Source organism: Arachis hypogaea, chromosome 17 (assembly GCF_003086295.3).
Source record: "Arachis hypogaea cultivar Tifrunner chromosome 17, arahy.Tifrunner.gnm2.J5K5, whole genome shotgun sequence".
Lineage (NCBI taxonomy): Eukaryota > Viridiplantae > Streptophyta > Magnoliopsida > Fabales > Fabaceae > Arachis > Arachis hypogaea.
In genome coordinates this window covers 115,913,694-115,934,819 of record NC_092052.1, presented here as the reverse complement: position 1 = coordinate 115,934,819, position 21,126 = coordinate 115,913,694, and the positions used below count along the sequence as shown (strand labels likewise).

The 21,126-nt window shown below is 36.6% G+C and overlaps 1 long non-coding RNA gene and 1 pseudogene across 1 annotated transcript; both read left to right on the top strand.

Moving 5' to 3' along the window:
* Positions 1–2,769: 2,769 nt before the first annotated feature.
* LOC112763710 (probable LRR receptor-like serine/threonine-protein kinase At1g63430) lies at positions 2,770–5,796 on the top strand (annotated as a pseudogene).
* On the top strand, positions 5,795–6,095 carry LOC140180849 (uncharacterized). Its single transcript, XR_011874872.1, has 2 exons — positions 5,795–5,935; positions 6,017–6,095. It is a non-coding gene; the product is annotated as an uncharacterized lncRNA (long non-coding RNA).
* The last annotated feature ends 15,031 nt before the right edge of the window (positions 6,096–21,126 follow it).

Sequence of the window (21,126 nt, the reverse complement as noted above, 5' to 3'; positions counted from 1 at the left end):
CTTGATATGGGTAGAAAGATGATGGTTCTTGATATGGATAGAGAGGTGGTGGTTCTTGGTATGGATATGGAGATGGTGGTTCTTGATAGTTGGAACATGGAGCATTGAAGTTTCTTTGGTTTTGACTTTGCCAACCAAAATTTGGATAGTTTCCCCATTCATAATGATGTGGATCACTACTCGGGTGTGAGTAGTAACCCATATGATCTCTCTCCATTATTTTTCCTTAGCACAAAACACCAAACAGAATTAAACGCACCATGTGGTAAAAAGAAAAGCAAAGAAGAAATAACAGAATTCTAAAAATTAAAATAAGAAAAATTAAAATAAAACTAACTAGGAGACACCAAACTTAATTTTAAAAATTAAAAAAAATTACTAGTATTAAATTATTATTAAATATAATTTTTTTGGAGACAAAAATAAAATAAAACTAATAAAATATAAAAAGATAAAAATTAATGAAAAGAAAAAAATGAAAATAAAAGAAAATAAAAAGAAAAAGAAAAAATAAGTGAAGAATGAACGAAAGTTTTGAAAACAGAAAAATAAAAATTAAAAATTAATAAAAAGAAAAGAAAAGGAATGCACGGAAAGAAAGAAAAAAATAAAATCAAACCAAACGTAGACAAAAGGGGGGGAGGGGTAATGAACGAAAAAGAAGAAAACAAGGAAAATTTTTTTTTGAAAAATAATAAAATAATATTTAAATAAAATTAAAATTAAAATGCCTAATCTAAACAATCAAACAACTAATAGTTGTTAATCACAGTCAATTCCCGGCAACAGCGCCAAAAACTTGGTGCGGAATTTATAACCCACAAATTAACCGGCAAGTGCACCAGGTCATACCAAGTAATACCTTACGTGAGTAAGGGTCGATCCCACGAGAATTGATGGATTAAGCAACAATAGTGTTTGATAGGCTTAGTTAGACAAACAGAAAGTAATGTTTGGGTATTCAAAAGCATTAAACAGTAAATTAAGAATTTCAGAAAGTAAGCAGCAAATGAGTTGTGAAATATATATGGGAAAACAGTTAAGGTTTCAGAGTTATCTATTTTCTGGATTAACTTTTCTTACTAACTATTTTAATTATGTAGGATTTAATTTATGACAAACTATATGTGACTAGACCCTAATTCCTTAGACCTTTCTAGTCTCCTCTAAAATTCATTAACTGCCAATTCCTTGGTCAATTAATTCCAATTAGAAACTACATGATCAAATTCTAGTTTATATGCCACAAAAAATCTAATTACCCAAAAATAAAAGGATTATATGTCACGTATCCCGTTAAATCCAGATAATTAAAATTTAGGAGAATATGTTTTCAAGCTATTGTTCAAGTAAAGAGCTTTTCCAAGTTATACAAGAACTCAAATAGAAAGAGAGTCATACTTCCGTTCCACCTAAATTCATAAGATGAAGAGAGAAAACAATTCTTAAATTATAAATCCATGCATAAATTAAAATAGAAAAAGCAATAAAATCAATCCATACAAATAGACAGAGCTCTTAACCTTAACAGTGGAGGTTTAGTTGCTCATGGAAAAGAGAAAATAAGGATTCAGGTAAAATGTACTGAGTTCCAATCTGATAGATCTAAATCCCTCTAGAATTTCCTAATGGAATCCCCTTTTTATAAATAATCCTAATTAATAAAAAAAATCTAAAATTAAAATAATATTTTTTCCGATTTAAAAATCAAATGTGAATTTAAATTAGAATTAATTATAGCAATCCGTAAGTCTTCAATTGATGGATGTGGACCACTTGATTCCTTCACTCTGCAGCCTCTGATTTGTACTTTCTGGGCTGAAAACTGGGTCAAAAACGGCCTAGAAATCGTCCCCAGCGTTTTCTGCACGTGGCGCATGTCACGCGTACGCGTCAGTTACGCATATGCGTCGATGGTCTTCTTCGCGAGTCACTCGGACGCGTCGGTCACGCGCACGCGTCGCCATGGAAAGCTCCAAATCACGCGCACGCATCAGTCACGCGTACGCGTCACTCCTCGCTGCCATCTCCTTTGCTTCTTCACTACAAAAAAAAGAGTTTAAAATGGCATTTATATTATGGCATTTTATGATGTTGCCATAATTAATTTTTCAAAAATGGCATTTTTTGGTGATTTTGGCTGTTTTCAACCGCCATTATTAAAACCAATATTAAAAAAAAAACGCCAAAAGCCCAAAACCAAGGAAACCTAACACTTATCTTATCTAGTGAAAAAGTAAAACCCGAAAGTGAAACTCGATCTTCTCAGCAACGTTCTCCGATCTCCTCCAACGACGATCTTCTCCGGTGACATCTCCAGCGGCGATTTTCTTCTGCATTCGCCTCCTGTGACGATATTCTTCAATGACGATCTTCTCCGCGACATCTCCTCCAGCGACGATCTTCTCCGGCAACACCTGGAGGCGATCTCCTTCGGCGACATCTCCTTCTGTCGCGATCTTTTCCGGCGATTCCTCTTCCAGCTTCCTCCTTGCCATCCTCTGTGTCTTCTCCGCCAAAATCCTCAGTGCCTCCCTTTCGTTCTAGATCGGCAGGTCAGTTTTCTATCTTTTTACATTCTAGGGTCCAAAAGTGCGATTCTCTACTTTTTGATACTGTGATGAGTCTCTTCTTTAATACGAATATAGTTAAATTGAACAAGAAGTACATTATTTAGATTTTCTTTATTTAAGAAAAATAAATGTATTCTCGTTGCTGTGTGAATGAATGCATATGTTGTGTTTGATAAATGTGATGTAAATTTTGATAATGACAGTGTTTGATGATGAAAACCAAGCGCAGGAGAATAGCTTCATATATGTGAGTGCTATTTCTTCTTTTTCCAGCTTCAGTTTGTAAATTATAGCTTAAATCTTTCAAATCACTGCATGCTTAGTTATACTCTGCTTCTGCTTTTGCTCGATAGGTAGAAATTTTGTTTTTCTTCTATTTCAAAATTGATTCAGTATCATTTTAAAATTGATTACGTATTTTAAACAATAATTCAAAAGATAAGGTAAAATCACATGAGTATTGAGTGTTTGATCTTAATATATGGAATTTGGCTTGCTTTTCTATGGTTAATTCTGATTTTGGGTGATTTTTTTGCTTTTTGGTTATTATTATTATTATTATTATTATTATTATTATTATTATTATTATTATTATTACTAGAAGCTTGATTGTCATACTGCTAATCTGCTCCCATTGAAGCTGCAGTTTTAAATTTTTGTAGATATTGTTATAATTAGACATTAAATTTCATGTTTTGAAAGTTTGATAGATAGGAGTAGTTTTGTTGGAGATAAAAATGAGAGGGATAATTACTATATTGAATGTATTTATGGACTTGAGAAAAGATTTAATACAATTAACAGAGACCAAAAGGTAGTTATTGAACCCAATTCTCTTTCTTTTATATATATATATATATATATATATATATATATATATATATATATATATATATATATATATATATTGAGGCTGATGGTGATGTGTCTTTGGCTTGATTCTCCCACCCTCTCTTTTGGCTTGATTTTTTTAAAGTGAGGTTCAGTGTGATTTGTGTGCCTGTTTCTTTTTTTTAGGTGTTAAAGTTAGGAAGCAAGTTGTGTTAGATGGTCTGGTTAGGCGTGTTTGTAGAATTTTGTGCAGTAACAAACTCATAGGAATAATACCTAAAGAGTTGAGCATGTTGAAGTCCCTTAAGGTGCTGGATTTGGGAAATAATCAGTTATCCGGATCAATTCCTCCAGAGCTTGGAAATTTAACTGAACTTGTGAACATGTAAAAAGAAATTCATGATGAATAGATAGACAAATATTGACTCTCTTTCTAGTTGACTCCTATACTTATTCCTCTCTGTGTGTTCTTTTGTAGGAATCTGCAGTCCAATGATCTAACCGGCAGGTTACCTCCGGGGCTCGGGAATTTGAAATACCTTCAAGAACTTCGGCTCGATAGGAATAAGCTCCAAGGGCCAGTTCCTGGTGGTGACAGTTCAAATTTTTCCTCAACTATCAATGGGATGTGAGTAAAATTTAGTTGGTATACTTTGGTTAAGGCATTCTGTATCCTTATTCGCATAATTCTTTGTTAAGTGAACCTCGAAAAATGCTAGTTATGCCAATCAAAGTTTGACTTTAGTTAATTGATGCCTTAAAGTACCCATAATTTCTTCAGGTATGCTACAAATGCAAATTTAACTGGCTTCTGTTGTTGGTCTCAGTTAAAAGTAGCGAATTTTTCGTATAACTATTTAGTTGGCAGCATACCCAATTGCTTGCATTAAAAAATATGTTTTCTGCCAATCAGTTTATACTTTCAAGGAAACTGCCTTCAGATTCAGAACAAAGACGCAAAGCAACGACCCTCTATTCAATGTGGTATGCAGGACATGACCTTTTTTTAGCATTAAAAAATGATTAATGTAATTAAGATTTCTCTTCCTAGATAATCTCATAGATTAAAATGTAAAGTGTCATTTACTGTGATACTTAGAAACGTAAGACCTAGTGCTCCTTTTTATTCTTGTAAAGTAACTAACTATGAAATATTATCTCATAGCTGGTGCATCACCTGCAAGAAGCCAGCCATTGGTGAATCCTAATATGTATATGTCAAAGCATCATGGAGCATCAAAACCTGTTTGGCTTCTGGCTCTAGAAATAATAACGGGAACCATGATTGGTTCTCTCTTTCTGATTGCTCTTCTCGCTGCCCTTCAGAGGGGGAATAAAAAAGCATCCATCATTATTCCTTGGAAAAAATCTACAAGCCAGAACGACAGCATGACAGTATATATAGGTTCAGCTTCTTTGTGTTTTACTAGCTATTTACTAATGTTTATAGAGCCGTTTTTCAATGTAATTAGCTTTATTACTGTACAGACCCCGAGATGTTGAAGGATGTGAGAAGGTATACCAGACAAGAGCTTGACGTTGCCTGCGAAGACTTTAGCAACATAATCGGGTCATCACCAGACAGTGTGGTCTACAAGGGAACCATGAAAGGTGGACCTGAGATTTCTGTAATCTCCCTCTGCATCAAGGAGGAGCATTGGATAGGATATCTTGAACTCTATTTTCAAAGAGAGGTAAATGCAAACATTTAAGTGCTTACGAAATTGCAAGATTTGGCAGACAAATATTTAGTTAAGTTCTCTAATGTTTATGCTATCATGGCATTCAGGTGGCAGACTTGGCAAGGTTAGATCATGAGAATACAGGAAAACTGCTGGGGTATTGCAGAGAGAGCACTCCATTTACAAGGATGTTAGTTTTTGAGTATGCTTCAAATGGGACACTTCATGAGCACCTACATTGATGTAAGTCAACTTTCTTACCAATGATTCTTAGCTCGTGTATTATAATTTAGGCGTTTCCAGTTCATTAAACATGAAATTTACGACTACAGATGGAGAAAGATGTCAATTCTCCTAGACAAGGCGTATGAAAATGATAATAGGCATTGCACGTGGACTCAAGTATCTACATACGAAAATTGAGCCTCAATTCACTATTTCAGAGCTGAATTCTAGTGCTGTATATCTTACAGAAGAATTTTCCCCCAAGGTTTGCATGCTAACTAGTTCAAATCTTGTAAATTAGAAATCACAAGCAATTATGATTATGTTTAATAACATCTTATTTCGGTTTTAGAATGAGTGGAATAGAGTAATGCACATGGCTATGTATTATTAGAAATCAACATCTTGTTTAAGATTTTCATTGCTTTGGACCTGAACTGCAGTTGGTTGATCTCGAAAGTTGGAAGACAATCCTTGAAAGTTAGGAAGCTACCTACATGTTTCCTGACAGTCAATTAAGTTTATTCTCTTCTATATGTTAATGAATAATTTCAATTTTTATAATTACAGGTAATGGACTTGGATAGAAGAGTAAGACGTGGGCAAGAACGTCTTGCTCAAGAGGTGGAGCCAGCACCAGCGCTTCCATTATAATTAAAATACATAAAATATTTTTTATGTTTATATATTGATATCATAATTCAGGCTGCCAAAGAGAAGGCTGTTGAAGAAGAGTGAAGGAAACAGAGGGAGAAGGATCATGATAGAAGACTATACAATCTCCCTTCCATCAATATTATTTATGGAGAAAAAAAGGGTTGAGGTAGGTATTTTACTGTTGTAATTTTTTCCTCTTGCATGATTGAACTCTGAAAGTGTAGTCCAGTCTTTCCTAAATATATCTGTCATGGTTGAGAGAGGTATATTGGGTTTGAAATTGTAGCAGAACCATTTGAGAGCCCTCCATTTCCCTTAGCTGCAGAGAGAACAAGAAGAAAAGACCCTCTTGATGGCGAAGGAAGCAAAAAAGAATGAGTTCTTGTTATGTAGCTTAGGTACTAATTATTAGTATTTATCTCTATCTCTAGATAGCTAGTTAGTTGTATTTGATTTATTATTAATACTGTTAGTGGAGTAGATAGTAATTGAGTGAGTGCCTTGCAGAATGAGTTCCTAAACTTTAAGAAAGCTAAGAGAAGGATAGAAATAAGATGAAGCCAAAGAGGTTAAAAAGATAGCTACTCCTAATTAATAATGAATTCTTATCAAATAGCATATTTCTTGTGAGACTGCTGGTTTAGTTTTCCCTTCTTCAAAATGCTGGTAGTTTGCTATTTATTTGAGAAATTATTTATTTCTAATGTTTAATTTTCTTTTGCAGTTAATATTTATTCACATGGACATAAACAATGAAAATGTTGGAAAGGCCTGTAGCAAACTTTTTTAGCATCTCTAAGAATGATTATGATGATGATGGTGATTCGTGCATTGATGGTTCTAGTTCTACACCTAGGGTCTCATCTGAATGGAGGAGCTCCATTCATTTCAAGGATTCTGAGACAGAAGAAGCATTGTTTTCATCATCTAGAAGAAGTTGTCCCAAGTGGGAATCATATACTTTGTTCCAAAAATATGATGAATAAATGTCCCTCTTAGACAGAATTAGTGCACAGAAACTTGAGGAAACAGGTAACAATACATCATCCATAATTATTAAATTTAGAGTTTAATTCATTAACATAGTTTCCTAATCCATCTTCAGAGTATTTCAGGTATTAAAATACATAGTTTAGGGCTGCAGCAGTGATATTTCTACGCTAGTGAATATAAAGCTGTCCACAGGGAGGGAAATGCTGTCATTAGGCGGCACCTGGAGTCTCTTCCATTGGAGACTTTTGATTCTGTAAGTTTAAATATTCTATTCATATTTTATAGCATGTCAAGCTTGTATATATGAATCAGTGTGCCTTCATGAAGGAATCTTCTAGAATTGATATGCCGTGTGAGTTTTCCAGGGCTCATGTTACTAGTAACCAAATTATGTAATGCAATAGATGACCAAATTTCATGCTAATTGAGTTGATAAGAATTCTGGATAACCAATGGCAGCTTCTGTCTCATTTGCAATTATTATTTATTTATTGACACTTAAAATGAAAAAGAAAATAAAAATCTTGTTAGGATGATAGCACTTAAAATGAAAAAGAAAAAAAAATCTCGTTAGGATGATAGCCTGTTATATGACTTAAAATAGTTTTGTTTTCAAAATAAAATTATAAGGAAGTGAGTTTTGAAGAAGGAACTTTATTAACACTAGATATCTCTAGATTAGAAACAGTTAAACACACTAAATGAAGATTGACACTAAATATCCCTAGACTAGAAACAGTTAAACACACTAAATGAAGATTTTCTTCAACTGTACACTAAGTTACTAACTCTGAGAGAACAGATTCTTATTCTTGCAGATGAATCAGTGGAGGACTCTGTTGCCCATTCTGACTTGAGATCTTTAGCTACACTTCTACTAATTCATGACATACAAGTAGTCCCAATTGTTGCATTTCATATTAGAGTTTTGATGCTCTCGTCACTAACTTGTATCACCTTGTTTTGTGAACTGAATTCTAATAAAAATAAAATCGCCTATTTTGTTTTTGTAGTCAAGACGACTTCCATGCAAAGACTCAATATCGTCTTTAAGGTTATCAGGGTTCTCTCACAGCTCTTGGATCCACGAAATGCAGCAAGCTTCAGATAAATCAATTATAATCAGTGAAATCTTGGATTCTTGGACTAGAAATCTGGTGTCTGTGTCCAGAATCAGTGACTATGTGTTATCAAATGAGTTTAAATACATATTCATATTTCGTTTAAATACATTATTAGATATTAACATAGTTTAGGGAACTGGATGGTAGATTATTTGACTGATTAGTGTTTATTGCAATGCTTGTATTTTGGTAAGTTTAGTAAGACAAGGTTTTGTATAGGAGTTATTACTTTTGATTTTCAATAATAAAAAATTATATATTATATTAATCTTTTGTTTATGAGTTATATAATATTTCATTATGGATTATGATTTTTTGCTATTGTGAAATTTTAATCACATTTATTTAACGCGATAAAAATGACGGTAAAAATTATTTTTTTAAACAATAAAAAATGTCACTGTCAGGGTAAAACGGCGGTTCAAAATACCATTTTAACCAACCAAAATGCTACTGTCAGGATAAAAATGGCTGTTCAAAAATGTCATTTTAACCAACCAAAATGCCACTCTGTTAGGGTAATAATGGCGGTTCAAACCGCCGTTTTAACCTATCCAAAAACCGCCATTTTAACCATGAAAATAACGGCGGTTTGAACCGCCGTTTTAACCAACCAAAATGCCACTCTTTCAGGGTAATAATGGCGGTTCAAACCGCCGTTTTAACCTATCCAAAAACTGTCATTTTAACCCTAGAAATAATGGCGGTTTGAACCGCCATTTTAACCTATTCAAAAACCGCCGTTTTAACCCAGGAAATTGTGGCGGTTTTCAGAAAATCGCCGTAATAACCAGAATGGCGCTCAGAATTACGTCGCTTTACGAAACCATCATTATTGGTAATAATGGCAGTTCAAACCGCCGTAAATACCTAAAAAACCACTATTTTAACCAGAATTTTTTGTAGTGCTTATGCTGCAGAAACTCCATCAAATCCAGCCAAATGCTACCTAAAATAAACAGTATTGCACAAAACTCAAAATAGCATCCATAGTGGCTAAAATATAATTAATTCTTGATTAAACTCAACAAATTACAGGCAAATTCACTAGGAAAAGATAGGAAAGATGCTCACGCATCACTTGCTTCAGCTCATATAAGCTCTTCTTCAATTTTCATATGATATGCTCCTTTTCTTTAACTTTGAAATCCTCTGGTTGTTCCAAATAATTTTTTTATCTATATCACTATGAAGGAATGTAGTCTTCACACCAAGTTTTTCAACCTCTATATTCAAGCTAGCCGTTAATCTAAGCACAACTCGAATAGAGGACATTTTCACTATTGGAGAGAAAATCTCTTCAAAATCAATACCTTTTTTTTCTGATCAAAGCCTTTTACAACCAACTGAGCTTTGTATCTTAGCCGTGAAACATTTTCATTTGCTTTCAATTTAAATATCCATTTATTTTTGAATACTCTCTTATCCTTCGATAACTTCACCAATTCAAAAGTATGATTCTCATGCAAGGATTTTATTTCTTCTTTTATGGCTTTTAACCAATCTTCTTTATGCTCATTAGACATAGCTTCTAGGTAGCTCTCTAGCTCCCCAGTCTCAGTGTTCATCACATACTCATGAAGAGAATATCTATGGGAAGGATAGTGCTCTCTAGTAGATAATCTCAACTCAGGCTCAATTGATGGTTCAGGTGAAACTTCAACATCTAGTGGAACTTCTATATCTGGTACCTCAGTTTGAGCTGTGAATTCATCATGTAAATCATCACCATCATTATTAACTTGTACATCTCCTCCATCATCAAAAGGTATAGTGAAAGGATTAAGTTCATCATTAGCAGAATATTTAACAGTTGATGCTGGCTTATTTGTCTTTTCAAGGCCTTTAATATATAGTTTGGTCTTCAAGAAAAATCACATATGTCCTTCTAATTATTTCTTGCTCACTAGTTCTCATAATCTGTAATCAAAGTCTTTGTGACTATAACTCATGAAGATACACTATTTTGACTTTCCATCAAGTTTGGACCTTTTATCTCTTGGAATGTGTATAAAATCCTTACAGCCGAACACTCGCAAGTGGCTATAGAAGACATCTTTTTCTCCCTGATGAGCAAAAATTAAAGCTCACAAATACCGGCAAGTGTACCAGGTTATTCAAGTAATACGACAGTGAGTCGATATCGTTTCCACAAGAATTAATGGATTGAGGCAAGTAACATCTAATTAAATATCTAATTAGATCAATCAAACCTTAGATTTTGGATTGTAGATCTTGAAGAAAAGAAGAATTAGAGAAGAGAATGCTTGAAATTGAGAGAAAATCAATATGTGAGAATGTTGAAGGCTTTGGAGATGTTTGGTTCTTGGACGAACAATGCTTATGCTTTTTTATTTAACTCATGCAAAAATCTTTTCACAACAAATCATTTATAACTAAAGCCCAATCCTTTGGTGATTTAGTTTCTCTAAAACCAATTAATCGCCAATCACTTGGTCAACTAATCAAGAGAAGAGGTGAAAAACAATTTCAATTTTAATCTGCACGACCTTCAAGAGCTAACACTAGCCGAATTATATGTCACGTATTTGAACTAGATCTAGATAAGTGAAGATTATGAGATGACTTTTAAGATAATTTTGTAATTAATTTTTCCAAATATAAAATTATAATCCAAGACAGATTTAGAATATTTTTCAATAGTTCTAACCCCTTATTGATGAAGAACATAACCCAATCTTGAAAAAGTAAAAAAGTATGAATTAAAATAAAGAAAACAGTTATATTATTAAACATTAAACCAAACAGAGGTCTTAACCTTCAATGGAGTAGGCCTGTTTAGTGACTCATGATAAAGAAAAAACTAATCTTAATAATGAGAGAGTGATCCTCCGATGGATGGTTGATTCCCCTTCTGTGAACAAGGTTCACTTATTTATATCATAAGTTCTATCTAGAATTCAAATTCAAAACTAACTCTAATCTTATCTTTCGAAAGGATAAGATAGCTAACTACTTCAAATTCAAATAAAAATAATTCAAATATAATTTAGAAACAAATTCTAACAACCAAATCTTTATATTTTTAGAAGAAATTAATGATAACTAATCTTTTTGAATCTTGAATCTTCAATCTTGAATCTTCAATCTTCAATCTTGAATCTTCAATCTTCAATCTTCAAGTTTTAATGTATGGCTTGAATGATGATTTTATGAATTTGATGATGTTGGATGGTGGAAGTGCTATTTTGTTATGAGCCGGAATGGCTGTGTATGGTAATGAATTATGGCTGATTGCGGAATATGTTATGAGCTGGATGGATGACTATGAATCGTGAATTTAAGCCGATTGGCTGAGATGAATGTTGATTTATGGCTGAGAATAAATGCATATATGCTGAGTTATTGATATTGTGATAGTTGCACTTCTAATTATCTGAGATACGAGTTTCCCTGGGTAGAAGCAATGGCTAGCCACCACGTGCTCCAGGTTGAGACTCGATACTCTGCTGACCCTATGTCGTAAGTGTGGCCGGACACTGTGAAACTTTCGGATGAGCTCGCCCCCGTGAATATATGATGAGCGGATAATTTATACGCTTTTTGGCATTGTTTTTAGGTAGTTTTTAGTATATTTTAGTTAATTTTTATTATGTTTTTATTAGTTTTTAAATAAAAATCACATTTCTGGACTTTACTATGAGTTTGTGTATTTTTTTGTGATTTCAGGTATTTTCTAGCTGAAATTGAGGGACCTGAGCAAAAATCTGATTCAGAGGCTGAAAAAGGACTGCAGATGCTGTTGGATTTTGACTCCATGCACTCGACGTAGATTTTCTGGAGCTAAAAAATCCCAATTGGCACGATTTCAATTGCGTTGGAAAATAGATATCCTGGGCTTTCCATCAATATATAATAGTTTATACTTTGCTCGAGATTTGATGGCCCAAACCGGCGTTCCAAGTCAGCATAAAAATTATGGCGTCAAAACGCTAGAACTGGTATAAAAGCTGGAGTTAAACGCCCAAACTGGCACAAAAGCTGGCGTTTAACTCCAAGAAAAGTCTCTACATGTGAAAGCTTCAATTCTCAGCCGAAGAACACACCAAGTAGGCCTGGAAGTGGATTTCTGCATCATTTACTTATTTCTGTAAACCCTAGGTTACTAGTTCATTATGAATAGGACCTCTTGCTATTGTATTTTCATCTTTAGATCATTTTTGAGACTATCTTTGTATCACTTTTGATCTCTTGATCACGTTTAGGGGGCTGGCCATTCGGCCATGCCTGGACCTTCATCACTTTTGTATTTTCAACGGTGGAGTTTCTACACCCCATAAATTAAGGTGTGGAGCTCTGCTGTTCCACATGAATTAATGCAAAGTACTACTGTTTTTCTATTCAATTCATGCGTATTCTTGTTCTAAGATATTCATTCGCACCCAAGAACATGATGAATGTGATGATTATGTGACACTCATCACCATTCTCACTTATGAACGCGTGCCTGACAAACACTTCCGTTCTACATGAAAACAAGCTTGAATGCATATCTCTTAGATATCTAATACAGGGGACCGAGTCCGAGATATTAGAGTCTTCGTGGTATAAGCTAGACTCCATGGGCAGCATTCTTGAGATCCGAAAAGTCTAAACCTTGTCTGTGGTATTCCGAGTAGGATCTGGGATGGGATGACTGTGACGAGCTTCAAACTCACGAGTGTTGGGCGTAGTGACAGACGCAAAAGGATCAATGGATCCTATTCCGGCATGAGTGGGAACCGACAGATGATTAGTCGTGCGGTGATAGCGTATTTTGGACCATTTTCACTGAGAGGACGGATGGTAGCCATTGACAACGGTGATCCCCCAACATACAGCTTGCCATGGAAAGGAGTATGAATGATTGGATGAAGACAATAGGAAAGCAGAAGTTCAGGAGGGACAAAGCATCTTCATACGCTTATCTAAAATTCCTACCAATGAATTGCATAAGTATCTCTATCCTATTTTATATTTATCTTTTAATTATCAATTCTCCATAACCATTTGAATCCGCCTGACTGAGATTTACAAGATGACCATAGCTTGCTTCAAGCTGACAATCTCCGTGAGATCGACCCTTACTCACGTAAGGTATTACTTGGACGACCCAGTGCACTTGCTGGTTAGTTGCATCGGAGTTGTGAATAAAAGTGTGAGATCACGATCGCGCATACCAAGTTTTTAGCGCCATTATCAGAGATCACAATTCCATGCACCAATATACACCAGTGAAGGTGTTGGATGTGAATTATGATTATGATTGTGAATAACTCAAGTTGGAGATGCAATATACACCAATTTTATTTAAGGGACTAACACTTCTCCTCAATGTGCAATTCTGACTCCCTCTCTCTATAAGTTCGAATTCTCTCCTCTCTACCTCCTCCTTCTATTCTTCTTTTCCTCTAACATCGCAAGGAATCTCTATACTGTGACATAGAGGATTCCATACTTTCTTGTTCTCTTCTCTTTCATATGAGCAGGAACAAGGACAAAGGCATTCTTGTTGAAGCTGATCCTAAACCTGAAAGAACCTTGAAGAGAAAGCTAAGAGAAGCTAAAGCACAATTCTCTGGAGAGGACCTAACAGAAATTTTTAAACAAGAAGAAGACATGGCAGCCGAAAATAACAACAATGCCAACAATGCAAGGAAGGTGCTTGGTGACTTTATTGCACCTACTCCCGACTTCTATGGGAGAATGGTGCACGAAAATTACTTTACACTATGTAATTCCGCACAACTAACCAGCAAGTGCACTGGGTCGTCCAAGTAATACCTTACGTGAGTAAGGGTCGATCCCACGGAGATTGTTGGTTTGAAGCAAGCTATGGTTATCTTGCAACTCTTAGTCAGGATATTAATTTGTGGTTATCAATTGACTTGCAAATGAACAAGAGAGCATGAATTAAAGGTTACTTGTTATTCAGTAAATGAGAATATGTTGGAGTTTTAGAGATGCTTTGTCTTTTGAATCTCTGCTTTCTCCCTATCTTCTTCTTCACGCACGCACGTCCCTCCTATGGCAAGCTGTGTGTTGGTGTATCACCGTTGTCAATGGCTACCATCCTTCCTCTCAGTGAAAATGGTCCAGGTACGCTGTCACCACATGGCTAATCATCTATAGGTTCTCGATCATACCGGAATAGAATTTGCTATCCTTTTGCGTCTGTCACTACGCCCAGCACTCGCAAGTTTGAAGCTCGTCACAGTCATCCAATCCCAGAATCCTACTCGGAATACCACAGACAAGGTTTAGACTTTCTAGATTCTCAAGGATGCTGCCAATGAATTCTAGCTTATACCACGGAGATTCCAATCACGGAATCTAAGAGATACTCATTCAATCTAATGTAGAACGGGAGTGGTTGTCAGGCACACGTTCATAGGTTGAGAATGGTGATGAGAGTCACAGATCATCACATTCATCATAATGAGGCGCGAATGAACATCTTAGATAGGAACAAGCGTGATTGAATAGAAAACAGAAATACTTGCATTAATTCATTGAGACACAGCAGAGCTCCTCAGCCCCAACAATGGAGTTTAGAAACTCATGCCGTCAAAGAGTACAAAGTTCAGATCTAAAAATGTCATGAGATTCAAAATAAATCTCTAAAAATTGTTTAAATACTAAACTAGTAACCTAGGTTTACAGAAAATGAGTAAACTATGATAGATAGTGCAGAAATCCACTTATGGGGCCCACTTGGTGTGTGCTGGGGCTGAGACTAAAGCTTCTCACGTGCCTGGGCTGTTTTGGGCGTTCAACGCCAGGTTGTAACCTGTTTCTGGCGTTGAACTCCAACTTGTAACTTGTTTCTGGCGCTGGACGCCAGACTGCAACATGGAACTGGCGTTGAATGCCAGTTTACGTCATCTATCCTTGAGCAAAGTATGGACTATTATATATTGATGGAAAGCCCTGGATGTCTACTTTCCAACGCAATTGGTAACGCGTCAATTGGACTATTGTAGCTTCAGAAATTCTATTCTGAGTGCAGAGAAGTCAGGATCCAACAGCATCAGCAGTCCTTTTTCCAGCCTGAATCAGATTTTTGCTCAGCTCCCTCAATTTCAGCCAGAAAATACCTGAAATTACAGAAAAACACACAAACTCATAGTAAAGTCCAAAAATATGAATTTTGCCTAGAAACTAATGAAAATAAACTAAAAACTAACTAAAACATACTAAAAACTATATGAAATTAACCCCAAAAAGCGTATAAAATATCCGCTCATCACAACACCAAACTTAAACTGTTGCTTGTCCCCAAGCAACTAGACAAATAAAATAGAATACAAATAAATCAAGAAGCAATAATATCTCAGAGTTTTTGAGTGAAGCTCGGATTCTAATTAAATGAGCGGGACTAGTAGCTTTTTGCTTCCGAACAGTTTTGGCATCTCTCTTTATCCATTGAAGCTCAGAATGATTGGCATCTATAGGAACTTAGAATTCAGATAGTGTTATTGATTCTCCTAGTTCAGTATGTTGATTCTTGAACACAGCTACTTTTATGAGTCTTGGCCATGGCCCTAAGCACTTTGTTTTCCAGTATTACCACCGGATACATAAATGCCACAGACACATAATTGGGTGAACCTTTTCAGATTGTGACTCAGCTTTGCTAAAGTCCCCAATTAGAGGTATCCAGGGTTCTTAAGCACACTCTTCTTTTTGCTTTGGACCTTGACTTTAACCGCTCAGTCTCAAGTTTTCACTTGACACCTTCACGCCACAAGCACATGGTTAGGGACAGCTTGGTTTAGCCGCTTAGACCAGGATTTGATTCCCTTAGGCCCTCCTATCCACTGATGCTCAAAGCCTTAGATCCTTTTTATTACCCTTGCCTTTTGGTTTTAAGGGCTATTGGCTTTTTCTGCTTGTTTTTTTTTTTGCAAGCTTTGTATTCACTACTTTTTCTTGCTTCAAGAATTATTTTTATGATTTTTCAGATTATCAATAACATGTCTCATGTTCATTATTCTTTCAAGAGCCAACATATTTAACATTCAAGAACATCAAATTCCAAAGACATATGCTCTGTTCAGGCATTCATTCAGAAGGCAGAAAGTATTACCACCACATGTAATTAATTAGAATTTCTTGTATTAAAAACTCAAAAAATATTGCCTCCTTATCCTAAAGAAAATATTCTATTTTATTCATGTTTAATGATGATGAGAAAAATAAATTATAGCTTAATTGGAGATAAAATAACTACTAATTACTACTATAACTACTAAGGTAAAACTCAAATAAGAACAATTATCACAGAGTTAAGGCTAAGATTAGGGCTCAACAACCTTGAGTTTAGGATGTGGATGTTCCTCTAGTCTGTGGAGTGCTTGGTCCTTCAAGAGATAACTTCTGACGCTTCAGTTCCTTTAAGTCACGCCCTTGCTCTTCTTGTTCCCTGAGTAGTTTGCAGAGCATACTGTTTTGATTTTGCTGTTCTTCCTTTATTTGGTCCATAGATTCTTGCAACTTGGTAACAGATGCTTCAAGCTGTTCCCAATATTCAAATTGAGGGACTTCCGGGAGGAATTCTTGTGCCCTCCTCTTGGTGGGGTCATCCTGCACTTGTTGTTTTTCCATTGTGATTTTAGTGATTGGTTGCTCCACTGAGATATACTCTGTTATTCCCATCTTTACTCCAGCATCTTTGTAGAGCATAGAGATTAAGCTTGGATAAGCCAACCTGGCATCCTTAGAGTTCTTGTTAGCAAGTATGTAAAATTCAGATGGGATCAGTTGATGAACTTCTACTTCTTTTCCCAACATAATGCAATGGATCATCACTGCTCTTTTAACAGTGACTTCAGAACGGTTGCTTGTGGGTAATATAGAATGCCCAATGAAGTCCAGCCAACCTCTGGCGACTGGTTTGAGATCTTCTCTCTTGAGTTGATTTGGGACACCCTTGCTGCTGGTGGTCCACCTGGCTCCAGGGATGTATATATCCTCTAGAATCTTATCCAGGCTCTTGTTTGTTCTCATTATTCTCCTATTGAAGGAGTCTGGGTCATCTTTCAGCTGAGGTAGCTTAAAGATCTCCCTGATTTTGACAGGGTGGATGTGAACAATCTTTCCTCTGACCAAAGTTCGATAGTCATAGAGGGCAGTTCCAGATATTCTCTGCCTGTCTGTTTGCCACAGATTAGGGTAGAATTCCTGAACCATATTCCTTCCCACTTTCGTTTCAGGATTAGCTAAGACTTCCCAGTTCCTGTTTCAAATCTGCTCTTGGATCTCCAGATATTCATCTTCTTTCAGATCGAACTTGACTTCTGGGATCACTGATCTTAGACCCATTATTTTGTAGTAATGGTCTGAATGTTCTTTGGTTAAGAACCTCCCTTTATTCCAAAGCGGTTTTGGAATGCTCTCTTTCTTGCCTCTTGGAGTGGGTTGTTTTCCTTTAGGAGCCATGATCTTAGTGGGTATGATTTAGTGATCACGGATAAACACACCAAACTTAGAGGTTTGCTTGTCCTCAAGCAAAAGAAAAGAAAGGAGATGGGTAGAAGGAGAGCTTGTGTCGAATGGTGGATGAGGGGGGGGGGCGAATGTGGTTTTAAAAAAGGGAGGGGGTGGGATTTTCGAAAATATTAAAAAGATAAGATAGAAGATATGATTTAAAAAAAATATGATATGAAAAGATGTGATTTAAAATTGAAAAGATATGAAAGATATTTGAAAAAGATAAATTTGGATTTTGAAAAAGATAATGTGGAGATTTGAAAAAGATATTAATGAGTTGAAAAGATTTTAGAAGGAAAAGAGATAGATTTGTTTTGGAAATTTTGAAAAAGAGTTGGATTGGATTGAAAAAGAATTTGTGTTTATGGATTAAGATACATTTGATATTTTTAAAGTAGGGTTTTTAGAAATTAGGGTTCTTAGAAATCAGGGTTTGTAACATGTTTATGCAAGAAATCATGAATTGAAACATGAAAATTAAAATTAAAATGAAAAATATGAAGTAAAAACGAATTTACCTCCTCCCCACCATCCTGGCGTTAAACGCCCAAATGTTGCATGTTTTGGGCGTTTAACCTTGCTGCTTCTCCTGGGCGTTCAACGCCCAGCTGCTGCTTCTTTCTGGCGTTGAACGCCAGGAACTCCTTTGTCACTGGGCATTTTTCTGAACGCCCAGGACGCTGTAAATCTGGCGTTAAACGCCCAGAAGGAGCTTCTTTCTGGCGTTCAACTCCCAGAAGATGCTTCTTTCTAGCGTTTAACGCCCAGATAGCTATCCTTACTGGCGTTCAACGCCCAGTGGATGCTTCTTTTGGGCGTTGAATGCCCAATTGTACCTCTTACTGGCGTTTTCTTGCCAGTGAGCTCTTTTTCTCTGTTTTGTGTGCTGAATCCTTCTGTAACCCTGTAAACTTATGCAATTGACTCTTTACCTTAGTATCAATAAAATTTATATAAACAAATAAAATCAAGAATAGGGCAAAATGCTAGAGGAAGTGATGCCAATGGCTAGGTTGCCTCCCAGCAAGCGCTTCTTTATTGTCTTTAGCTGGACCTTGCTGAGCTTTTTAATCTAGCCTCAGCCTTGAGCGTTCTTGCTCAACATTACCTTCAAGATAATGCTTGATTCTCTGTCCATTAACAATGAACTTCCTATCAGAGTCAATGTCTTGAAGCTCCACATAACCATATGGTGATACACTTGTAATCACAAATGGTCCCCTCCACCGGGACTTCAGTTTCCTGGGGAATAGCCTGAGCCTAGAGTTAAACAACAGAACCTTTTTCCCTGGTTCAAAGATTCTAGAAGATAGCTTTCTGTCATGCCATCTTTTTTATTTCTCTTTATAAAGCTTGGCATTTTTGAAAGCAGTGAATCTGAATTCCTCTAGCTCATTCAGCTGGAGCAATCTCTTTTCTCCAGCTAGTTTGGCATCAAAGTTTAGGAATCTGGTTGCCCAGTAGGCCTTATGTTCCAGTTCCACGGGCAGGTGACAAGCCTTACCATACACAAGTTGGTACGGAGAGGTCCCTATAGGAGTCTTGAATGCTGTTCTGTAAGCCCACAAAGCATCATCCAAGCTTCGTGCCCAATCCTTTTTTCGGGTACTTACAGTCCGTTCCAGGATTCTTTTCAGTTCTCTGTTAGAAACTTCAGCTTGCCCATTTGTCTGTGGATGATATGGAGTCGCCACCTTGTGGCGAATCCCATACCGGACCATGGCGGAGTAAAGCTGTTTGTTGCAGAAGTGAGTGCCCCCATCACTGATTAGTACCCTAGGGACACCAAATCTGCTGAATATATGTTTCTGGAGGAACTTCAGTACTGTTTTAGTATCATTGGTGGGTGTGGCAATGGCCTCTACCTATTTTGATACATAGTCAACTGCCACCAGAATATAAGTGTTTGAGTATGATGGTGGGAAAGACCCCATAAAATCAATTCCCCATACATCAAACAACTCAATCTCCAAGATTCCTTGTTGAGGCATGGCGTAACTATGAGGCAAATTACCAGCTCTCTGGTAACTGTCACAGTTACGTACAAACTCTCGGGAATCTCTGTAGAGTGTAGGCCAGTAGAAACCACATTGGAGGACCTTGGTGGCTGTTTGCTCACCTCCGAAATGGCCTCCATATTGTGATCCATGGCAATGCCATAGGATCCTCTGTGCTTCTTCTCTAGGCACACACCTACGGATTATTCCGTCTGCACATCTCTTAAAGAGATAGGGTTCATCCCACAAGTAGTACTTTTCATCAGAAATTAATTTTTTCTTTTGTTGCCTGCTGTACGCCTTGGGTATGAACCTTGCAGCTTTATAGTTTGCAATGTCTGCAAACCATGGTGTTTCCTGAATGGCGAACAAATGCTCATCCAGAAAGGTTTCAGAGATTTCAATAGAGGGAGAGGGCGCCCCTTCTACTGGCTCTATTCGGGACAAATGATCAGCCACTTGGTTTTCTGTCCCTTTTCTGTCTCTTATTTCTATATCAAACTCTTGCAGAAGCAATACCCATCTTATAAGCCTGGGTTTTGAATCCTGCTTTGTAAGTAGATATTTAAGAGCAGCATGGTCAGTGTACACAATCACTTTTGATCCTACTAAGTATGATCTAAACTTGTCAATGGCATAGACCACTGCAAGCAATTCCTTTTCTGTGGTTGTGTAATTTTTCTGGGCATCATTTAAAACACGGCTAGCATAATAAATGACATGCAGAAGTTTGTCATGCCTCTGCCCCAGTACTGCACCAATGGCATGATCACTGGCATCACACATTAATTCGAATGGCAATGTCCAGTCTGGTGCAGAGATAACTGGTGTTGTGACCAGCTTAGCTTTCAGAGTTTTAAACGCCTGCAGGCACTCTGTGTCAAACACAAATGGCATGTCAGCAGCTAGCAGATTGCTTAGAGGTTTTGCAATTTTTGAAAAATCCTTTATAAACCTTCTGTAGAATCCTGCATGCCCCAGAAAGCTTCTGATTACCTTAACATTGGCAGGTGGTGGTAATTTTTCAATTACCTCTATTTTAGCTTGATCCACCTCTATTCCCTTGTTTGAAATTTTATGCCCAAGGACAATCCCTTCAGTCACCATAAAGTGACATTTTTCCCAGTTTAAAACTAGGTTGGTCTCTTGGCATCTTTTCAAAACCAGTGTCAGATGATCAAGACAGGAGCTGAATGAGTCTCCATATACTGAGAAGTCATCCATGAAGACTTCCAGAAATTTTTCCACCATATCAGAGAAAATAGAGAGCATGCATCTCTGAAAGGTTGCAGGTGCATTACACAGCCCAAATGGCATCCTTCTGTAAGCAAATACTCCAGATGGACATGTGAATGCTGTTTTCTCTTGATCCTGAGGATCTACTGCAATTTGGTTGTAGCCTGAATAGCTGTCCAAAAAGCAGTAATAATCATGACCTGCTAGTCTCTCTAGCATCTGGTCTATGAATGGTAAAAGAAAATGATCCTTCCTGGTGGCTGTATTGAGCCTTCTGTAGTCAATACACATGCGCCACCCTGTAACTGTTCTTGTA